The sequence below is a fragment of the Psammomys obesus genome, unplaced genomic scaffold, assembly GCF_907164565.1.
Source record: "Psammomys obesus unplaced genomic scaffold, mPsaObe1.curated_primary_1811, whole genome shotgun sequence".
NCBI classification, from domain to species: Eukaryota; Metazoa; Chordata; class Mammalia; order Rodentia; family Muridae; genus Psammomys; species Psammomys obesus.
The window spans coordinates 5,684,070-5,691,701 of record NW_026596440.1 but is presented as its reverse complement, the minus strand read 5'-3'; positions in this window follow the sequence as shown (position 1 = coordinate 5,691,701).

Below are 7,632 nucleotides of genomic sequence, written 5' to 3'. Positions count from 1 at the left end.
GGGGTTGTCTAGAGAAGCCGTTGTGATTACCATTAAGGAGTTGAAGGAAGCATGAACATAAAGGAAATAAAACCTTACTAAGAATTGAATAAATACCTGAAACTTTTTGAGCATTGTGTTGGTGTCCAAAGTGCAACACTTAGACTAAGATTGCATCTCTGGTACAGCACTGCCTGGCACACGAGAGGCTCTGGTTCCATCTCTAGCACTGAAGGGAAAAAACAAAAACATGGTACCCAGAAAGCTCTGCATTTTTTCTGGTTAGGAATGCTCACCTAAAACACTTGTCCCAAGCATAGATAAAGGAAATAGCCTATGATTCTGTGTTGTGGGGACCACACTTATAAACGGCTGCGTTCCTTCTTTTTTAATAGTGTTTCTAAAGAGAATGTTCAAACTTTATTCTGATTCTTTTTTATCAGTCTTTTTGTGATTAACTCATTCTGGGTACTAATGTTTTTAAGAATTTTCTCTTTGTGGTCATTGTGATATAAAATAAGTATTTGGTCCTCATTGGTTTCCAAACACAGAACTTATAATCTTTAGACTCTGAAGGATGGTATCACTGTGTGGCAGCTGTCTTCTGGCCAACTCCCAAGTGGTTTCAGGATGTGGCTGACCACTGGAAAGATGAAGGCAGGGTATGAGGGTTTGAGTGTCACCCAAACCCCAAGCTCCTAGAAGTGAAGGGGCTGATAGTTAAATCGATCACCAAGGACCAGAGTAATGCCTACATAATAGAGTTTCCTCGGAAAGACAAGAGGATTGGGCTCAGAGAACATCTGAGGAACTGAAAAGCTGGAGGACAGCGGCACCCAGAGACGGAGTTCCATGCCTTCCCGCAATTCATCCCATGCCTCTTCCATCTACTTCCATTGTGGTGACTTCGTAAATTACTAAAGTGCTTTCTAGGTCCTGAGAGCTGCTTAAGCAAATTAATTGACTCTGAAGAGAGCCTTAAAGAGACCACAGTTCTTAGCCAGTCAGAAACAGGAGAAAATGTGGACTTTGGTTCTTTTATGTTATGTTCTGAAGTTGGGGCCAGGCTTGACCCTCAACCTGTGAGATCTGCTCCTTCTTTCAAGCAGGTGGCATCAGAATGGGTTTGAATTAGAGGATGGCTACCTAATATCTGCTTCAGGGTTGTTTGCTTATTAGAGGGCAAATATCCAACATGTTCTAAGATCACAAAAGTCTTCTGTGTTGACTGCTGTGTCAGTTATATGAGTCATAAGATTTCATCTTTATCTTTTGAGTCACGAAGATTATCTGCTCTTTGCAGAAGATTTGGTACTTTTGTCTATTTGGAGTTTTTAGGTCTATATCTAGAAAGGATTTTTGTGCCTGTTGGGAAGGTTAAGGGTCAAATGTCCATTGTTCTCCAGGGATATGTACAGTTGTCCTAGCCCCGGGATTCCCTGAAAACACCTGCATTTCCCCCCTCAGCCTTCCTGGACTGTTACTTGTTCTCGTCTCTCCATCTTATGTTCAGAGTATCTACATAATGTTGATTATTTGCGCTTCACAATTTGCTGAATGCCAACTCCATGAATGAGTGGATAGAAATAAAATTCTGTAACAGTGTCTGACACTAAGCCAGCACTACCCTGTTGTTTACTGCAGTACAGTGGCTTGGAGTCCCTTTGTCCTTGCTTCACCTGGGTCTGCAGCACTGTGCTGTCAGCCATGCTTTAAGGAGATTGCATTTATAATCTTTTCATTCTTGGGAGAGTTTGCTCGTGAAGCCACTTGTGCTCGGAACTTTCTTCTTTAAGGAGATTGCATTTATAATCTTTTCGCTCTTGGTAGAGTTTGCTCGTGAAGCCACTTGTGCTCGGAACTTTCTTTGTGGGTAGAATTTTTATACTAGTTCAGTATGATTGTTTTAAGATGTGGTAGAACCTGTTCTCACCAACAGTCCATCCTCTCCTGAGTGGATTTTGGGTAATGTTGCTAATAATTAGAGCAAACAGTATGTGAGGACCTGAGGTGTGTCCTGGCAGGACCAGGCAGAGGAAGAGCCAGCTGCTGAGCCACTTATAGTAGTTGCCCTAATGGACCTTGGTCTCTGCCTTATGAGGTCAGAAAGATTCTTCCTACCCCCAACCCAGCTGGATTTTGTGTTCAAAACAGTGAGTTTCCAGCCTCAGCTGAAGCTTTGGGGGCAGTCAGCTGTGTTCTGCAGCTCCTTACCCCAAGTCAGGAGTTGTACAGCTAGCTGTCTATTTCTGTTTGAGTTTTTGTAAGTCATGTATGTCTATGAATTAATTTATATTGCCTTAATTTTGAGATTATTCTTGGCACTGATAATCTTTCATTAATGTTTTAGTAGCTTTAGTATTTCAGTGTACCACTGTATAGACATGTTGTGACACTTGGGCTTTTAAATAAAACCTCACTATCTGGTTAGGAAGATAGCCTCTGGCCATTGGCTCTACCTCAGCTTCCACACTGCAGACATGCTGGTGGAGCCAGTGAGCAAGCAGGCCTGGCATTGATGGGGAAACTCTAAAGCATGCTGTTGCCTGTCCTGGACTTTTTCAGCTGTGTATCTGGTGACCAGCTTCCCATCTGCCATCTCATTTTGTATATTTGTTTTGGTTTGTTTGTTTTGTTTTTCTGACTACAGAATTTTCCTTTGTTTTTTGTTGTTGTTGTTGTTTGTTTATTTAGTTGGTGGTTGGTTTTTCTTGGGTTTGTTTTTTGTTTTTGTTGTTGTTGTTGTTTTCCTTTTAAGACAAGGTCCTTACTATGTAGACTTGGCTGTCTTGGAGCTCACCATGTAGATCAGGTTGGCCTCAGACTCTTGCCTCTGCCTCCTGAGGGCTGGGATTAAAGATGTGCACCACCACTCCTGGCCATTTTTAGATTTCATCTGTTCAGCATCTCTACCCCTGCTAATGAGGAAACTGGTCAGCACTCTGAATACCTCCAAAATACACCAGTGCGGGTGAGCGCTAGCCTCTCTGTTCCCCTGCAGGTTTGTTTGTGATTGTTCCCACATGTCTGAATGAAACATTTTTAGTTTCACAAAATATTTGCATGGCTACTATTAATCAGAAGGTATCTGCCTGCTTTTTGTTTTACTTGTTGTGAAAGAGATTTCACTTGTGATCACTTTCTGCATTTAGAAAAATTTTTTATGTCTACTGGTAACAAATTATTTCATTATTGAAACAAAACAAAAATGGTTTGTTTGTTTTTTGTGTTTTTTTTTTTTTTTTGTTTTTGTTGCTGTTGTTTTCTTAGCAGCTCTTGAGCAGCAACCTCATTGGACTAGTATTTGAAGCTGACCTTAATTTTAATCATCATCTTGATGATGTGCCTGCTTTTGGAGTGCTGGTAATTTGTGATGCAGTTTATGAGTGATTACCTTAAGTCTGGACTCACCCAAGGGCTGCACCCAAGCCAGGCCTGGCCTTGAGTCTGACAGATGGCTGGTCTACCTGTTCTTGCAGTCCTGCCTAAGCTAGGAAGCAGGAAGTCCCTTGAGTGAAAGTGACACAAGGTTCTCTGTGGTGAGCTCTGATGCTACGAAGACTCTAGGCACCTCTCTGTTAGTACCCAAGTGTGAAGGCCCTGCCGGCCAGAGGATGTGATCGCTAGTATAGACAAGCATCACACTGTGAGAGAAGTCGAAATCTACATTTGAACACCTTTATTCATCACTTTACCAACACAATGTTAATAACAGCAAACACAATGAACGAAATGTTGATAGACACAAGCTGTTTCACTAAAGCAATATGAGCCAGGCCATGATCATATGTCCATCAGGTGACTAGATGCCTTGCACTCTATAGGAGGGACAGCAGGGGCATCCTGACCTGACAGACTTTTTGAGAAAGTGTGGTTTAGATGTCAGCATTAAGTGCTTTCTGAGTCAGAACACCCATGACATCAACATTACCCATCACACTGATAAAGTGATAAACTCCGTATTCCCTAACATTAATAAAATAGTGTAAAAATATATATCACATATATATAAACTTAACTCCCTTTCTTGATAAAAACTTATTACAAACTAGTAGTAGTTGTAGCATATTACTCCTTTCAAGTTTAAGTTGTACAGGCTTCCTTTATTGTTTGGCTTGGTGTAGTTTAAGAGGTCTAAAGGAAGAGATAATTTAAGTGTCCCAAGATGGCCACACCCGTGAACTATAAAGTTCAGAATGGTCAGTAGTATGTTAGTGAAGAAGAGCAGTTTGGCTCAGTGTTGGAAAGATATTCTGATGTCTTCACAGTACAGCTCAAGTGTCACCCTCGCCATTCTTAATTGGCAGGGCTTCCCCAATGTGTCCATGCTGTAGCCAGGTAGTACACAAGTCTGGAGAGAGAGAGAAGGAGGGAGAGAGAGAGAGAGAGAGAGAGAGAGAGAGAGAGAGAGAGAGAGGCAGTTTTCCCTGAAAAGGGACAGGTGGCAAATACCATAGGTGTCTGTGCATTTGTCTCAGTCCTCCCAGCCAGTTCTAATGCCAAAGCAGCTACAGAACAGTATGTAAACACATGGGTGTGCAGCTGTGTGCCAGTAAAACTGTTCATTAAAACAGGCAGCTGAAGCAACCCAGGGCCTCTGGGAGCAGAATGGTTGGTTCTTGTCCCAGAGCAGGCACCTGTCATCTCCCTGGGACACTGCAGGGAAGTGGCAGAAATTGTATGGCCCATTTCAAAACTATCTCCATCTGTCATAATGTCCCTATGCCCCAATGTAAGATAGGATATCGAAAGGTGTAAAAATACTCCAGTATAAATATAGATCTTTCAACAATATTTGAACATGTAATTTGAACTTTGATTTTGGTAAAGCATTCCCACTAACTAGTTGCTTATCTTATAGCATTAAATAGAAATAAATAAGTATTCTGTTAGAGTCAGTGTTCTCAAACACCCTCCAACCTGCCTGCCTGCCTTCCCTAATACTTAAGACACCATCTGCATCATTCTTCCTGTCCCTTTCTCCTAAATGTCACCTCCAACAGACTATGTCCCTGTATATGACCCACCTACAGAACATATTTCTGAATGTCACCCCCAACAGAACATGTCTAAGTATCATTCTGACAGAACGTACCCTTGAATGTTACCCACAACAGAACATGACTCTGTCACTCCAATCCATGTCCCTGAGTTCTACCCCTGACAGAACCTGTCCTTATTTCCTTGCTGTCATACCTTAGAAGAACCTGTCTCTGTCTCCTGAGTGTCTTCTAATAGAATGTATCTTTTTGTCTCCTGGGTGTCAGCTCACAACAGAGTATGTCTCTGTCTTCTAGGTGTCCCCTTTAGAAAAAAAAAAAAAAGTCATTTGCTGGGTATCATCCCCTGAGAGAACCTGTCCCTGTTTCTTGTGTGTCTGTCACCTAATAGCACATGGCCCTGGGTCTTGGTTGGCATGCTTTGCGTGTTTTATTGTTATTATTATTATTCACAAAGAGACACTGAATTCTATTTACCCACGATTAGTAAAAGCTAGCTGGTATCGCATAAAACATGCAACAGAGACACTCTACCTGTGTATTCAAATCAGAAACTGAGGAAAATGCATATCTGTTTTGTACAGCAGTGTTGGAGTCCAGTCAGTTGCTGTGTTGAGAGGGTACACAGATGCCACATGAATTCCACAGACACTTTAAACTGACAGTATGGAGACACTAAGTCTTTATGATCTAATTGTTACGACCCTTTCCTTGCTAGATGACAGATCATCTAGAGGGAGGCCGTATTTTCAAAGTTAAACTTAACACTGACCTAAGGAAGGTGCTGTTTGAGGAAACTGGGCTACGAGGGGACATGATGAAGACCACTTGTCTGACATAGTTCTGGGTGCCGCTGAGGGACTACATGGAGGGCCGAGGACTGTCCCTTGGGAGCCCAAGGATGCTTGAGCTAGGACAGTTAGGACCAGCAAGGCAGAATGACCCAACTTTCATTTACAAAGCCCAGGTTGAGTTAGAGCAATCAAAAATGCTTTCTGAAGTTTTTATCCTCTCCGGCTGAGGACCTGTCTGACATGTGGGGGTTGAGATGGCAGTTCTGGCTCTCTGCTGCCCATGGCTTATATGGGCTTGCCACTTGGAGCCGTTGTGTTCAGTCCTGAGCATGTGGGCGAGGTGGCTCATTCATAGCGAAGCTTCCCCATGAGGCTGGGTGGTCCCATCAAGATAGACACTTACACTGTTTCCTAGGTGCTCCTAGCAGCTAACCCTGGACTTGGCCTGGGTCTTCATCTGGACATCATTCTGAGCATCCTGCCCTTTGAGCAGGAGACAGTGTCTAGAGTTCTCAGACTACCGTGGGGTCAGGGAAAGATCTGCCCCACTGCATGGTGTGGGGACCCTCTGACACCACACCAGCATGGCCTTCTGCCCTGACCCATATTCAGTCACCTCCTGATGGATTTGTGTGTGTTCCATCTCAGCCATGATGGTGGCAATTGGGCTGTGTATAGGCAGTAGAAAACAGTATCCTCAGACCAAGAGAGTGCCAGGTGGCGACTAGGAGTTCTGGGAAAGGGTGTGAGCAGTGCCAGGGTCCTTTTGTTTCTCCATACCAGTGAGGTAAGATTCCAGAAAGGAGGTTCCACCACTTGGTTTTTAATGCCAGGTACTGCAAACTCCTGGAACCTTGGGAGGAAGCTGACTACCGGACCATCCCATCCTCCAGTGCCGGCTGTGCTGAGGGGATTGATAACCTTGGACCTTCAGAGGGCCTGCACTTTGGAAATGTGTTATTGAAGCCCCTGCTTTTCTCTCTTAGGCTACCTGGCAGGCTTCTCTGGTGCTGTGGTGGAGGCATGCTCTCTGAGCCCCAGAGAGGTGGGTGATGTGACAACATGCCATGGCAGTGAAGAAGGCAGCCTTGCTGTCTACCTGTGCTGTTCAAGCCACATACAATGCCCCGCCCTCAACAGCCACCTGCTCTCAGAGGCATTGCCTGAGGCCACTGTGTGTTATTTCTAGGAACAAGGCCATATAGTCCAGCAAGTTGCACGCAAGGTTAGGGCTGTGTTAATGCAAAGGGCCAGGTGCTATGGGGCTCTTAAGATGGTGGCACGTGCCTTTGGGGCCGCCTAAGTGGCACCCTCATACATGCATGAGCTGAGTTCTGTGTTCTCTCTTGTGGCAGAGAAAGATGTGCAGATGCTGCAAGTTTCTCTTGGGCCTGGTTCTGATGTCTGGTGCCCTGCACTTGCACTTGTAAGAAGAGTTAGAAAAACTGAAACCAGAGGAGGTTATATAGAGCTGAAGACACATAATTTTGAGCAAAGCACAACATAACTTGCTTTGGCAAAAGCTCTCGTCTTATACTGGTAGAACAACTGACTGCCTAGGCCTGGTTGGACCAAGTGTCTCAGCATCACGTGTGTCCTAATCCAGTGATGGGAGAGAGCAAAGAGAACCTCATGGAAGCTTGATGTTCTGACTCTCCCTGGACCACTCTTGAGGTCAAGCACATAGTCTTGTCATTCCTTAGAAAAGCACTGAAAAAATTTCCAGGTTCACGCTCCAAGTCACCCCCCTGGTCACCAGGGGACTCTCTCGTCTCCTGGTCCACTCTCAGCACAGACCTGGGTGATGAGCACGTGTGTGTGTGTGTGTGTGTGTGTGTGTGTGTGTGTGTGTGTGTGTG